Here is a 17,017-nt window from a genome sequence, read left to right as displayed (position 1 = left end):
GCTGAGTAATATTCCATTGTATATATGTACCACATCTTCTTTATCCATTCATCTGTCAATGGGCATTTAGGTTGTTTCCACAACCTGGCTATTGTAAATAGTGCCACAATGAACATTGGGGTGCATGTGTCTTTTTGAGTTATGGTTTTCTCTGGGTATATACCCAGTAGTGGGATTGCTTCTTAGTATATACAAATATAATTGATTTTTATGTGTCACTCATGAATCTTGCAACTGTGTTGAAATCTCTTAATAGTTCTAAGAATTTTTTTGTATATTCCTTGAGATTTTTGATGTAAACAATCATATCATATGGAAATAGGGCCAATTTATTTCTTTAATTTTTCTCACCCTATTGCACTGACTAGAACTTCTAGTTTAATAAGAGTAGTGAGTACAGACATCCTCACCTTATCCCAATTTTAGAGGGAAAATATTCAGTTTTTCACTCTGTTTTTTTTTTTTTTTACACCCTTGTACAATCATCTTTATTGATTTGTAAAAGCTGTATACACATCTAAAACCCTGAATTTACTTTGTAAAAATAAATCTTTAGCAATAAATGTCATTATCAAAATCCCATTATTCTCAGGCTATTATGTAGTTATTTACATGTTTTTCAGCAACGGTTGAAAAGAATCTTAGAGGACGAAAGCCAGTATATCAAAAAACCCTGTAAATTGCATTTGCAATTATACTGTTGTTTAGCCGCCATATGAAAATATGGCTACATGCCTTACATTAATGATAATGTAGCTATCTGTGTTGCTATGGTGTGCTAGCAGCACACAAGCTGCCACCGGTCTCCACTCTGTCATCAGTGCATTCTTTACTGCACAATGCTTTCCCAGTGGAACACCTGTGACAAACTACTTATGGAGAATGATAAAGTGCTATAAAAAAGAGGGACTGGACCCACACCTGTCTCTGCCATCTGGTCTTTTTCTCACTCAAGCAGTGTTGTATTTTTAGAAAACCATGCCTCTACTGAACATACTTCATATTTGATTTTTTTAAAAATCAGTATTTTAAAGTTGGTGAGCTTTGTCAAGGTGTTTTGAGACAGAAACATGAAAAGCTTAAAGGCACAATAAGAGGGAAGTGAATGCTACATATAAAATATATTTCAAGTCTTCTAGGTTACTCAAATCCAAAACTTTCTGAATTTGAAATTCCAATAATCAATTTCTGTTTCAGGTCCTTTTTGTTCTTGTAGGGGGGAAGGCAAAGTTGACTGAAGCAGGTGTGGGTCACAGGCAACCAGTTAGTAGAAGTTTCATTCTTTGAGATTTTAAAATTCAGATCAGCCATTCCTCCTACAGGTACTCTGTCACTTCTTGTGGTAAAATGTAGCAACTTCTTTTGAAGATCAAGAGGAAATCCCAGCACAACATCCCAAAAGTATCATATAGTCAAGTCGGTTTTCGCATAGCCATCATACTGAGTACTTCTCTGCAGGGCGTGCATATCCAGTTCAGGACTTCCACAGACCAGAATTTCAACCTCTTCTGGACGAAGCAGCATTAGGGCATTTGAAGCACACACACTGTGAAATCCATAATAAAATGCAGCAAACTGCTTATACATGGATTTGTTGAGAAGAAAGTCAATATAAAGCTGTACATATTCTTTCTTATTTTGATTGGTAACTGGAATTTTATCACCACCTGGTTTTAAATTATAGGACTTAATTATTCCGAATTCTTCTTGAAACACCTGAAATGTCGAATAGAAATCTTCTTCAACATCACCTTCATATGACAGGAGTTCACTTAATCCATCTTTGATTTCTTCAGTGATCCATTGGCTGTTTAGTAACATACTGTTCAGCCTCCATGTGGCTGTGTTTTTTCTGCCAACTCAGGCATAATTTGACACAGGTCGTCAGTGGTAACACTGCAGATGCCTACTGGCCTATTTTGGTCTTTAGGAACGGTGGGAGGGCTCAATAATTTCTTGTAGCAGCAGGGGGGGAAACGAATATCCAAAACAGTGCTGTTATAAACAGCTAGTCCCATAAGAATTCCAACCAATCGGAATTCAGAATAGTTGTCACATTTAAAGCTGCTAAACCAATGGCAGTATGAATCCTTATAATACGTAAACATGCCATAATCTGGATGAAAAATTTGGCGAATTAGAAGAAGGAACCATTCTTTAGTCAAGCCGCCCATACCCAAACCAGCTTCCCCTACAAAGGTAACTTTCAACTTTTTTTTCAAGTCTGCTCTTTTCCGGGTTAACTCATCAAGAGAATCGCTGACCAGATGTGTCCGCCTTACTTTCATATTTAGAAATAACATTCATATTGGGTCTCTGTCTTCTAGATACTTTATCCACCAGACTTTGCTGTGAGAATTTCCAAAGCTCTGCCAGGTGTGGTATTCTTCCATGAGATCAATATGATCCAATGTAGAATTATAGAAATCAGTATAAGGAATAAGGGGAGGAAGAACCAAATTGTTTGCAGTATTAAGTAAAGCCAACTTTAGATGATGATGGGATCCACCAGGAACACTTTGATATAGGTGGAAATTCTTCAGGCTTTGCAGGAAACAGGCGTAAAGAAATAAACTGCAGCAATCTCTCTACCAATTGTTTGAACCTCTTCTGGGATAATTTTTTAAACCAGTGAACTAGGAAATGATGGTCAGCTTCCACTAACGTAGCTATCTGTCGTAGCAAGTGAGCATAGATGACATATGTAGATGTGTTATTAAATGGAGGATTCTGTAAAAGTATAAAATATGCTCTAAGGTAATCTTTTGTTCGTGGACCTTTCCATTCTTGTAACAGGCTGTTAATGATTTCCTTTAATACTGTCTTCTGAATGTCTTGAGGCTGCTAGTGTTGGAGGGTCTCCTGCAGAGGCGGGGGGTGGCTCTGTCTCACCGTGAGGACAAGGCAGCAGAAGTTCTGGGAAGTACTCCTTAGCGTGAGCCCTCCCAGAGTCAGCCATTAGCCCCACCGAAGAACCCAGGTAGCTCACTCTGTTTTTAATTAATTTATTTTTATTGAAGTATATTTGATTTACAATATTGTATTACTTTCAGGTGTCCAACAAAGAGATTCAAAGTGATTCAGTTATATATATATCAGATATATATATATATCTGATCCTGGACTTTTGCTTGTTGGGAGTTTTTTAATTACTGATTCAATTTCAGTCCTGGTAATTGGTCTGTTCATACTTTCTATTTCTTTCTGATTCAGTCTCAGGAGATTGTACCTTTCTAAGTATTTGTCCATTTCTTCTAGGTTTCTCATTCTATCAGTGTATAGTTGATCATAATAGTCTCTTATGATTCTCTGTATTTCTGTGGTGCTGGTTGTAGTAACTTTATTTTCAATTCTGATTTTATTGATTTGGGCCCTCTCCCTTTTTTTTGATGATTCTGGCTAAAGGTTTATCAATTTTATTTATCTTTTCAAACAATCAGTTTTGGGGTTCATTGATTTTTTTTAGTCTGTCTTTCATTTATTTCTGCTCTGATCTTTATGATTTCTTTCCTTCTACTAATGGGGTTTTGTTTGTTCTTCTTTCTCTACTTGCTTTAGGTGTAAGTTTAGGTTGTTTATTTGAGATTTTTCTTGTTCCTAAGGTAAGCTTGTATCACTATAAACTTCCCTCTTAGAACTGGTTTTACTGTGCCCCATAGGTTTTAGATCATCTTGTTTTCATTTTCATTTGTCTCTAGGTTTTTCTTTTTTTTAATTTCCTCTTTGATTTCTGCAGTGACCTATTGGCTGTTTAGTAGCATATTGTTCAGCCTCCATGTGGTTGTGTTTTTTTTTTTCTTGTAGTTGATTTTTAATCTCATAGTGTTGTGGTCATAAAAGATGCTTGATATGATTTCAATTTTCTTAAATCTACCAAGGTTTGCTTTGTGGCCCAGCATGTGATCTATGTTGGAGGCAGTCTTTCACTCTTGATGCATGGTGATAGCTGGAAATTTTAGTAGATGCTCTTCATCAGGTTGAGGTAATTCCACTTTATTACTAATATGCTTAGAGTTTTTATCATTAGTTAATGTTGGATTTTCTAAAATGCTTTATCTTTGTCAATTGATATGTCACTTGATTTTTCTTTTTCAGCTTATAGATATGGTGAATTAAATTGATTGATTTTCAAATGTTGAAGAAGTCTTCCATACCTGTTATAGATTTCACTTGGTAATGATGTATTTTTTTTATACTTTTCTGGATTCAATTTTCTAATATTTTGTTGACAGTTTTTATGTGTAAGCTCATGGAGATACTGGTCTGTAGATGTTTTTCCTCTTTCTTTCCTTTTTATTTTGTGCTGTCCTTGTCTGGTTTTGATATCATGTTGATACTAGTCTTATAGAATGTGTTGGAAAATGTTTTACACACTTTTATATTCTGGAAGAGATTATATAAAATTGTTGTATTCTTTAACTGTTTGGTAGAAATCTTCAGTGAAACAACTGGGTCTGGTTTCTTTTTGGAGAGCTTTTAAATTACAAATTCAATTTCTTTAAAGGTAATAAGATTATTTTGTTTGACTATTTCATCTTTACTGAGCCTTAGTAGTTTGTGGGTTTTGAGGAATTCGTCCATTTCTTCTAAATTGAATTTATGACTGCAGAATTGTTTGTAGTAGTCTCCTCTTATGCTTTTAATGACTACAAGATCTGTAGTGATGTTTCTTGTTTCATTCTTAATATTAGTAATTTATGTCTTTGCTAGTTGCTTTCTTTGTCAGTCTTAGTAGAGCATTATCAATTTTGATTTTTTCCAAAAGAAACAACTTCTTTTTCATTGATTTTCTCTATTGTTTTCCTGTTTTCAATTGCATTGATTTCTACTTGTGTCTTTATTATTTCTTCCTTATTCTTGCTTTGGGTATATTTTGCTATTCTTTTCCTATCTTTTTGTCATTCTTTAAAAATTTTTTTTTACATTATTGATTAGAGGCTTTAGGTGAATCTCACATATTTTAATATGTTGTATTTTCATTTTATTTAGTTCTATGAATTTTTAATTTACTTTGAGATTTCTTCCTTGACCCAAGGATTATTTAGGCTATTTCCAAGTATAGAGACTTTTTTAGAGACTAGACTAATTTCTAGTTTGATTCTATTATTTTCATAGAACATACTATAAAAATTACAAGTATCTTACATTTGTTGAGGTTTGTTTTATGACTCAGGATATGGTTTATCTTAGTGAATATTCCATAGTGTTTTAAAAAAAGTGTATTCTGCTATTGTTGTATCAACCCATATATTTGAGTAACCACCAAATTTAAATGATATGAGGTAAATGTATACATAAGGCCTAGTCTCTATCTTTGAGTATCTAATAAAATGGTCCAAGAAAATCTATTTATAAAAATAATTATACATATATCCCCATTAAAAAATAATAATTATAAAATGGTGATAATCAGAGATTTCCAAATGATTTAGATGAGAACGTTTTTATAGAAAGAGTGGTATTTTTGTCAGACATTAAAGGATGGGTAAAGTTCCAACATACGAGATTTGAAGGAAATATATTGGTTTTGTTTATGTAGGGCATGGAGGCAGAGAGAGGAAAAGGGAAGGAGTTTGACTACCTACTCTTCTAGGATATAGGATTCTACCAATCGAATGTTAAACAGAACCAGATCTAAACACTGGGTGTTGATATAAAAAGATTTCAGATCTCATGCCTCTGGTGTTTTATGTTTTCCTTCCTGGGGAAGCTCTGTTCTAAGGCTATTAAAAGTTAGTGATATACAGAATGTTAGTACAAAATTGGACTTTGAGAAATTAAGAAATCTAGGTCTGTGAATGTTTCACAACAATAGTTGATTTCCATTTGAAACAAAAGAGAAAGACCTGTTACAAACTATACAAATTATAATATGCCAGAACAGGCAAGAACTAAAAGTGTAAGGCTTTGGGTAAAGAACCAAAACATTTTTTTTTTTCTGTTAAATAAGAGAAAGCACAGTTTCCCTAGAAGTTAAACATGTATTAAGAAATTATAAAACATATTAATCATATAATTTTTCCTACTACAACAAGCAAGTCAAAATACGAAGAAACATTGGAATTATTCATAGCATGTAGGGGAAATGAAAGATATAGGATATTTTATGTCAAATTGATAAAAATAAAGTTTCTTATTTGCACACATTTTACATATCCATTATTTATATTTTGCAGATGAAAAATGGAGGGTTAAAGACATATACAGCACTTGACCAGCATCACATAGTTGATTAGAGGTAATTTTTTTCAATTTTATTCAGGATCTTGGCCTCCATAGTTCATGCTCTTTCTTGTAAAACAAAAACCACAGCTCTCTGCTCATAATAAAAATCTTTACAAAATGGCAAAAAAAAAGCATGTCAGTGTTCCCAAAGAGAATATTAACTACATATTCCTTAATAATGCTCACATTTCTATATCTTGGTTTTCCCTGTAGCTCATAGGTTAGTCTTGCTCAGTGTCATTAGCTGGGCTTCCTCTTTTCCAGATTGATAACATGGAAGAACCGAGGGCTCAGTCCTTGATCTTCTCTTCTCTATCTTCACTCACTCCCTTAATGATCTCATCTAGTCTCATAGGTTTAAATACCAACTTTATGCTGATGGTTACCAAATTTGTTTCCCAAGCTCTGACTCTGTATACCCAACTGTGTCCTCAACATCTCCATTTGGATAATTTATAACATCTCACCCTTCACCTGTTCAAATGAACTGCTACTTCTGTGCCCCAAACTTGTTCCAACTTCAGTGTCCTCCCTCTCAATTGATAGCAATTCTATCTCTCCATTTAGTAAGGCAAAAAAAAAAAAAAAAAAACCTTGGCGACATTACTGATTGTTTTCTTCATTTAATACCCTATATTCATTTTGTAAGGAAATCCCATTGCCTCTACTTTCAAAATATATCTTGCAGAGACCTTCAAAATGGCAGAGGAGTAAAAAGTGGAGATCACCTTCCTCCCCACAAATACATCAGAAATACATCTACATGTGGAGCAACTCCTACAGAATGCCTACTGAATGCTGGCAGAAGATGTCAGACTTCCCAAAAGGCAAGAAACTCCCCACGTACATGGGTAGGGCAAAAGAAAAAAGAAAAAACAGAGACAAAAGAATAGGGATGGGACCTGCACCTCTGGGAGGGAGCTGTGAAGGAGGAAAAGTTTCCACGCACCAGGAGCCCCCTTCACTGGTGGAGATGGGGGGTGGCGGGAGGGGAAGCTTTGGAGCCATGGAGGAGAGTGCAGCAATAGGGGTGCAGAGGGCAAAGCAGAGAAATACCTGCACAGAAGATCAGTGCCGACCAGCACTCACCAGCCTGAGAGGCTTGTCTGCTCACCCGCTGGATGGGTAGGGGCTGGAAGCTGAGGCTCCAGTTTTGGAGGTCAGATCCCAGAGAGAGGACTGGGGTTGGCTGTGTGAACACAACCTGAAGGGGGTTAGTGTGCCACAGCTAGCCGGGAGGGAGACTGGGAAAAAGTCTGGACCCGCCTAAGAGGCAAGAGACAACTGTTTCAGGGTGCGCGAGGAGAGGGGATTCAGAGCACCACCTAAACGAGCTCCAGAGACAGGCGCAAGTCACGGCTATCAGCAGGGACACCAGAGATGGGCATGAAATGCTAAGGCTCCTGCTGCGGCCACCAAGAAGCCTGTGTGCAAGCACAGATCACTACCCACACCTCTCCTCCTGGGAGCTGTGCAGCCTGCCACTGCCAGGGCCCTGTGATCAAGGGACAACTTCCCTGGGAGAACACAAGGCGAGCCTCAGGCTGTTGCAATGTCACGCCAGCCTCGGCCACTGCAGGCTTGCCTCGCATTCCATACCCCTCCCTCCCCCCAGCCTGAGTGAGCCAGAGCCCCAAATCAGCTGCTCCTTTAACCCTGTCCTGTCTGAGCGAAGAACAGACGCCCTCAGGCGACCTACACGCAGAGGCGGATCCAAATACAAAGCTGAGCCCCGGGAGCTGTGCGAACAAAGAAGAGAGAGGGAAATTTCTCCCAGCAACCTCAGGAGCAGCAGGTTAAAACTCCACAATCAACATGATGTACCCTGCATCCATGGAATACCTGAATAGACAGCAAATCATCTGAAAATTGAGGTCGTGAACTTTGGGAGCAACTGTAGACTTGGGGTTTGCTTTCTGCACCTAATTTGTTTCTGGTTTTATGTTTATCTTAGTTTAGTATTTAGAGTTTATTATCATTGGTAGATTTGTTTATTGATTTGGTTGTTCTCTTCCATTTTTTTTTAATGTAGATATATATATTTTTTTCCTTTTTCTCTTTTTCTGAGTGTGATGTATATGCTTCTTTGTGTGATTTGTCCTAGGGTTCTGTCTGTCTGTTTTTTGTTTTTTTTTTTTAATATAGTTTTTAGCACTTGTTATCATTGGTGGATTTCTTTTTTGGTTTGGTTGCTCTCTTCTTTCTTTCTTTCTTTTTTATTTTTTCTTTTTTTAAATTACTTTTTAATTTTTTTAATCTTAATTTTTTTAAATTTTTTATTTTAATATTTTATTTTATTTTTTTCTTTCTTTCTTTTTTTCTCACTTTTCTTCTGAGCTGGGTGGATGACAGGGTTTTGGTGCTACGGCCAGGTGTCAGGCCTGTGCCACTGAGGTGGGAGAGCTGAGTTCAGGACTTTGGTGCACCAGAGACCTCCTGGCTCCATGTAATATCAAACAGCGACCGCTTTCCCAGAGATTGCCACCTCAGTGCTAAGACCCAGCTCCACTCAATGACCAGCAAGCTACAGTGCTGGACACCCTATACCATACAACTAGCAAGACAGGAATGCAACCACACCCATTAGCAGAGACGAAGCCTAAAATCATAATAAGTTCACAGACACCCCAAAACACACCACCGGACGTGGTCCTGCCCACCAGAAAGACAAGATCCAGCCTCATCCACCAGAGCACATGCACTAATCCCCTCCACCAGGAAACCTAAACAACCCACTGAACCAACCTTACCCACTGGGGGCAGACACCAAAAACAACGGGAACTACGAACCTGCAGCCTGAAAAAAGGAGGCCCCAAACACAGTAAGTTAACCAAATGAGAAAACAGAGAAACACACAGCTGAAGAAGGGGCAAGGTAAAAACACACCAGACGAAAAAAATGAAGAGGAAAAAGGCAGTCTCCCTGAAAAAGAATTCACAGTAATGAGAGTAAAGATGATACAAAATCTTGGAAATAGAATGGAGAAAATTCAAGAAACATTTAACAAGGACCTACAAGAACTAAAGAGCAAACAAACAATGATGAACAACACAATAAATGAAATGAAAAATTCTCTAGAAGGAATCAGTAGCAGAATAACTGAGGCAGAAGAACGGATATGTGACCAGGAAGAATAAATAGTGGAAATAACTACTGCAGAGCAGAAAAAAGAAGAAAAGAATGAAAATAATTAAGGACAGTCTCAGAGACATCTGGGACAACATTAAATGCACCAACATGCAAATTATAGCGGCCCCAGAAGAAGAAAAAGAAAGGGACTGAGAAAATATTTGAAGAGATTATAGTTGAAAATTTCCCTATTGTGGGAAAGGAAATAGTCAATCAAGTCCAGGAAGGGCAGAGAGTACCATACAGGATAAATCCAAGGAGAAACATGCCAAGACACATATTAATCAAACTATCAAAAATTAAATACAAAGAAAAAATATTAAAAGCAACAAGGGAAAAACAACAAATAACATACAAGGGAATCCCCATAAAGTTAACAGCTGCTCTTTCAGCAGAAACTCTGCAAGCCAGAAGGGAGTGGCAGGACATATTTAAAGTGATGAAAGGAAAAACCTACAACCAAAATTACTCTACCCAACAAGGATCTCATTCAGATTCGACAGAGAAATTAAAACCTTTACAGACAAGCAAAAGCAAAGAGAATTCTGCATCACCAAACCAGCTTTACAACAAATGCTAAAGTAATTTCTCTAGGCAGGAAACACAAGAGAAGGAAAAGACCCACAATAACAAACCCAAAACAATTGAGCAAATGGAAATAGGAACATACATATCGATAACTACCTTAAATGTAAATGGATGAAATGCGCCAACCAAAAGACATAGACTGGCTGAATGGATACAAAAACGAGACCTGTATATACGCTGTCTACAAGAGACCCACTTCAGACCTAGGGACACATAGAGACTGAAAGTGAGGGGATGGAAAAAGATATTCCATGCAAATGGAAATCAAAAGGAAACTGGAGTAGCAATTCTCATATCAGACAAAATGGACTATAAAATAAAGACTATTACAAGAGACAAAGAAGGAAACTATAGAATGATGAAGGGATGAATCCAAGAAAAAGATATAACAATTGTAAATATTTATGCACCCAACATGGGAGCACCAAAGTATATACGGAAAATGCTAACAGCTATAAATGGAGAAATCAACAATAATGCAATCATAGTAGGGGACTTTAACACCCCACTTTCACCAATGGACAGATCATCCAAGATGAAAATAAATAAGGAAACACAAGCTTTAAATGATACATTAAACAAGATGGACGTAATTGTTATTTATAGGACATTCAATCCAAAAACAACAGAGTACATTTTCTTCTCAAGTGCTCATGGAACATTCTCCAGGATAGATCATATCTTGGGTGACAAATCAAGCCTTGGTAAATTTAAGAAAATTGAAATAGTATCAAGTATATTTTCTGACCACAATGCTATAAGACTAGATATCCATTACAGAAAAAGAATCTGTAAAAAATACAAACACATGGAGGCTAAACAATACACTACTTAATAACCAAGAGATCACTGAAGAAATCAAAGAGGAAATCAAAAAATACTTAGAAACAAATGACAATGAAAACACGACGACCCAAAACCTATGGGATGCAGCAAAAGCAGTTCTAAGGGGGAAGTTTATAGCAATACAGTCCTACCTCAAGAAACAAGAAACATCTCAAATGAACAATCTAAACTTACACCTAAAGCAATTAGAGAAAGAAGAACCAAAAAAACCTCAAAGTTAGCAGAAGGAAAGAAATCATAAAGATCAGTTCAGAAATAAATGAAAAAGAAATGAAGGAAACAATAGCAAACATCAATAAAACTAAAAGCTGGTTCTTTGAGAAGATAAACAAAATTGATAAACCATTAGCCAGACTTACCAAGAAAAAAAGGGAGAAGACTCAAATCAATAGAATTAGAAATGAAATAGGAGAAGTAACAAGTGACACTGCAGAAATACAAAGGATCATGAGAGATTACTACAAGCAGACCAATCACAAATACTGAAATTGAGACTGTGATTAAATCTTCCAACAAAAACCCAGGACCAGATGGCTTCACAGGAGAATTCTATTAAACATTTAGAGAAGAGCTAACACCTATCCTTCTCAAACTCTTCCAAAATATAACAGAGCAAGGAACACTCCCAAACTCATTCTATGAGGCCACCATCACCCTCATACCAAAACCAGACAAAGATGTCACAAAGAAAGAGAACTACATGCCAACTTCACTGATGAACCTAGATGCAAAAATCCTCAACAAAATCTTAGCAAACAGAATCCAACAGCACATTAAAAGGATCATAAACCATGATCAAGTGGTGTTTATCCCAGGAATACAAGGATTCCTCAATATACGCAAATCAATCAATGTGATACACCATATTAAAAAACTGAAGGAGCAAAACCATATGATCATTTCAATAGATGAAGAAAAAGCTTTCAACAAAATTCAACACCCATTTATGATAAAAACACTCCAGAAAGTGGGCATAGAGGGAACCTTCCTCAACATAATAAAGGCCCTATATGACAAACCCACAGCCAACATCATTCTCAATGGTCAAAAAGTGAAACCATTTACTCTAAGATCAGGAACAAGACAAGGTTGTCCACTCTCACCCCTATTATTCAACATACTTTTGGAAGTTTTAGCCATGGCAATCAGAGAAGAAAAGGAAATAAAAGGAATCCAAATTGGAGAAGAAGAAGCTGTCAGTGTTTGCATATGACATGATACCATACATAGAGAAACCTAAAGATGCTACCAGAAAACTACTAGAGCTAATCCATGAATATGGTAAAGTAGCAGGATACAAAATTAATGCCTAGAAATCTCTTGCATTCCTATACACTAATGATGAAACATCTGAAATAGAAATTAAGGAAACACTCCCATTTACCATTGCAACAAAAAGAATAAAATACCTAGGAATAAACCTACCTAAGGAGGTAAAAGACTTAGAAAACTATAAGAAACTGATGAAGGAAATCAATGATGACACAAACAGATGGAGAGATATACCACGTTCTTGGATTAGAAGAATCAATATTGTGAAAATGACTATACTACCCAAAGCAATCTACAGATTCAGTGCAATCCCTTTCAAACTACCAATGGCATTTTTCACAGAACTAGAACAAAAAATTTCACAATTTGTATGGAAACACAAAAGACCCCGAATAGCCAAAGCAAATCTTGAGAAAGAAAAACGAAGCTGGATAAATCAGGCTCCCAGACTTCAGACTCTACTACAAAGCTACAGTATTCAAGACAGTATGGTACTGGCACAAAAACAGAAATATAGATCAATGGAACAGGATAGAAAGCCCAGAGTTAAACCCATGAACATATGGTTACCTTACTTTTGATAAAGGATGCAAGAATATACAATAGAGAAAAGACAGCCTCTTCAATAAGTAGTGCTGGGAAAACTGTACAGCTATATGTAAAAGAATGAATTTAGAACACTCCCTAACACCATACACAAAAATAAACTCAAAATGATTAAAAACCTAAATATAAGTCCAAACACTACAAAACTCTTAGAGGAAAACATAGGCAGAACACTCTATGACATAAATCACAACAAGATCCTTTTTGACCCACCTCCTAGAGAAATGGAAATAAAAACACAAATAAACAAATTGGACTTAATGAAACTTAAAAGTTTTGCATAGCAAAGGAAACCATAAACAAGACGAAAAGACAGCCCTCAGAATGGGAGAAAATATTTGCAAGTGAAGCAACTGACAAAGGATTAATCTCCAAAATTTACAAGCAGCTCATGCAGGTCAATATCAAAAAAACAAACAACCCAATCCAAAAATGGGCAGAAGATTTAAACAGACATTTCTCCGAAGAAGATATACAGATTGCCAACAAACACATGAAAGAATGCTCAACATCACTTATCATTAGAGAAATGCAAATCAAAACTACAATGAGGTATCACCTCACACCAGTCAGAATGGCCATCATCAAAAAATCTCAAACAATAAATGCTGGAGAGGGTGTGGAGAAAAGGAAACCCTCTTGCACTGTTGGTGGGAATATAAATTGATACAGCCACTATGGAGAACAGTATGGAGGTTCCTTAAAATCTGACAATAGAACTACCATACGACCCAGCAATCCCACTACTGGGCATATACCCTGAGAAAACCATAATTCAAAAAGAGTCATGTACCACAATGTTCATTGTAGTTCTATTTACAATAGCCAGGACATGGAAGCAACCTAAGTGTCCATTGACAGATGAATGGATAAAGAAGATATGGCACATATATACAATGGAATATTGCTCAGCCATAAAAAGAAACAAAATTGAGTTATTTGTAATGAGGTGGATGCACCTAGAGTCTGTCAGACAGAGTGAAGTAAGTCAGAAAGTTGAAAACAAATACCGTATGTTAATACATATATATGGAATCTAAAAAAAAGAAAAAAAAGGTTCTGAAGAACCTAGGGGCAGGACAAGAATCAAGATGCAGATGTAGGAAATGGACTTGAGGACACGGGAAAGGGGAAGGGTAAGCTGGGGCGAAGTGAGAGAGTGGTATGTACATATATACACTACTAAATGTAAAATTGATAGCTAGTGAGAAGCAGCCACATAGCACAGGGAGATCACCTCTATGCCTTGTGACCACCTAGAGTGGTGGGATAGGGAGGGTGGGAGGCAAACGCAAGAGGGAGGAGATATGGTGATATATGTATATGTATAGCTGATTCACTTTTTTATAAAGCAGAAACTAACACACCATTGTAAAAAAATTATACTCCAATAAAGATGTTAAAAAATATATATATGTATATATATATTGCAACTGACCACTTCTTTCCAGTCCGCTTGTGAATATTATGTTTTGCCTAGATTACTTTGATAGCCATTAACTATTCTCCCTATATCTATCTTTGTTCACATCCAGTCCATTTTCATCATAATAGCCAGAGTGATCATTATAAAATATTGTTGGGACTTACCACTTTTCTGCTTCCTGCAATAGTCTCCTATTTAAATTTCACTCAAAATAGGGATAGTCCTACATAGGGGGAGTACAGGTTATCCCTAAACTGAGAAGCAACTTCATAAGAAAAAACTAGAAATTTTATATCTACTATGTCTATATTAACAAATTCCATTCCCTCTTACTCCTTCAAAAAAAGTGTTTACAGTTGAAAGAGTAGCTTCTTACATCTTTTAATACCATTCATGAAATGGCAAATTTCCACCAAGAAAACAGAAGTATTCAAACTAACTTTTAGGTTTGATTTTTAAAATTTGGGTCTCAAATCTGTTGGTTCACTTAATAGGAAAGATACTATGGAACATATTATGCACTGTTTTTGCAAAAGAAGGAAATTCCTGAACGATCTGTAAGATTTTCTTTTGGTTTAAATAACCTATTACTCATATTCTCTCCTCTAGTTAAATCTATTGTACTTCTCACTTACACCAGTATCTTTCAGTAGTAGTTTATAATTACATTTATTGAACATCTACTATAGGTCCTGAGCTGCCTTACATACATAATTTAGTATAATTCTTACATCACTGTAAAGCAGATTTTATTATTAACTGTTTTGCAGGTGAGAAACTGATGATATGAGCAGTTAAGTAAATTGTATTGATACAAGGTCACAAATCTGCTAAATAGCAGAACTGGGATTTGAACTCAGGCTTGAGGCCATATTCCTTCCTTTAGCCATATTGAATTTAATTCATTGATTGAAATTATTTACCATTAAATTTCTTCTTCACATTAAGCTGCCTTCCTGTAACTAACATCAGTTAATCCTGGGTCTCTTTTCCAGAGTAAAACAGAATGGATCTTCTTGTTAATTTTATAACAGTTCTTGTTATATTGTACTGATGAATTAATTTTTTACCATTATGAAATAACCCTCTTTAACCATTGTAATTTTCCATGGTCTGAAGTCCACTTTATTTGATAATGATGTAGCCACTCTAGCTTTCTTCTTATTTTTTTGCTTTCGTTTTATTGAGGCTAAATTCACATCATATAAATTTAACCATTTTAAAGTGTACAACTCAATGTCCTTTAGTACATTTCCAGTAGTGTACAACTATCACCTCTATGTAGTTCCAAATCGTTTTAATCACCCTGAAATAAAACCCCAAGCCCCATAAGCCATCTCCCCAGTTTCCTCCAGCCCCTGGAAACCACCAGTCTGCTTTCTGTCTCTAAGGATGTATCTATTCTGGATATTTCATATAAACAGAATAACACAAAAAATATAATGTATCTTTTGTGTTTGACTTCTTTCAAGTGGCATAATGTTTTTGATGTTCATCCATGTTGTAATAAGTTTCAGTACTTTGTTCCTTTTTAATGACTAAATAATATTCCACTGTGCATATATAACACATTGTCTTTATCCATTCAACCATTGATGGACATTTGGGTTGTCTTCACTTTTTGACTATTGTGAATAATGCTACTGTAACATTATGTACAATTATTTGAGGACCTGTTTTCAGTTATTTATAGTATATACCTTAGAAAAGAATTGGTGCATCATGTGGTAATTCTACATTTAATTTTTGAGATACCACTGGACTATCTACCATAGTGACTGTCTTCTCATTTCTTCACATAGTCTATCTTCTTCAATCTTTTTTCTTTAAATCTACATCTATGGATTTAAAATGCCTTTTTGATTTTTTATTTTGGAGAAAGCATATAGTTGAGTCATGCTTTTGAAAATATAGTTTAACTTTTTCTGCTCTTAATTCAAATGTTTATATCATTTACAGTAATTCAATTATCAATGCATTCCACTATTCACTGAAAATCTATTCATTTTCATCAGTCTTTATTATTTCTGTGCTTTATTTTTGTTTTATTGCACTTGCCTTCAAGTTCATTACATTTATTTGGTAGATTCTAATTTACTGTTAATTTAATCCAGTGAATTTTGGTTTCAGATATTATATTTATTTTTCAGATCTGGAATTTTGTTTTCTTCTTGTATATCTTTTCTTTCTTTCCTTATTATGTTCATGCTTTTATTTTAATGCATGAATGTAATTGTAATAACTGATTAAGTCCTTGCCTGCTAATTCTATCATTTCTACTATATTGGGGTTGTTTCAATTGAGTCATTTTTTCTGACCAAGAGTCACATTTTCCTGTTCTTGGCATGTCTAGTAAGTTTTTATTAGATACTGGACATTGTGTATTTCATGTTGTTGAGTGTCAAGATTTTGTTGTTTTCTTGAAAAAGGTTCTAATAGGGAGTTAAATTACTTGAGATTAAGTTTGATATTTTTGAGGCTTGGTCTTAAATTTTATCGTGACAGTTATAGAGTAGCCTTTGCCACGAAAATAATTTAGCTACACTACACTAATAATTCAGAAGTACTTACCCAACTGGGGTCTTTATTGAATGCTTTAGTGATCAACAAAGATGCTTCATTCAGGATGGTGGAAATTTGAATAATTTCCACCCCTTTGAAAACTCTTGGAACCATTTACTCACAGCTTCCCTGTCCTCTATTTTCCAACATTGTAGAGACTCACTCAAGCAAGGCATGTACATCTTAATAAGAATAGAGAACCTGATTAGATTTCTAAAACCCTTTGGAATATATCCCTCCTTTCCATAACTCTGCCCTGCAAATTTCAGTTATTTCAAACTTACTGATTTCTGATCTGTGCATTCTCAAATCAGTGATACTACTGTACTTTTCATGGAATTTTCCTTTGTGATGGTTAAATT

At 35.6% G+C, this 17,017-nt stretch overlaps 1 pseudogene; it reads right to left on the bottom strand.

Annotated features, from left to right (window-relative positions):
- Positions 1-1,140: 1,140 nt before the first annotated feature.
- Positions 1,141-16,769, bottom strand: LOC133092991 (probable E3 ubiquitin-protein ligase HECTD2; annotated as a pseudogene).
- Between the last annotated feature and the right edge of the window lie 248 nt (positions 16,770-17,017).

This window comes from Eubalaena glacialis, chromosome 6 (assembly GCF_028564815.1).
Source record: "Eubalaena glacialis isolate mEubGla1 chromosome 6, mEubGla1.1.hap2.+ XY, whole genome shotgun sequence".
Classification (NCBI taxonomy): domain Eukaryota; kingdom Metazoa; phylum Chordata; class Mammalia; order Artiodactyla; family Balaenidae; genus Eubalaena; species Eubalaena glacialis.
The sequence above is the reverse complement of the archived record's forward strand: the minus strand, read 5'-3'. Positions and strand labels throughout refer to the sequence as shown.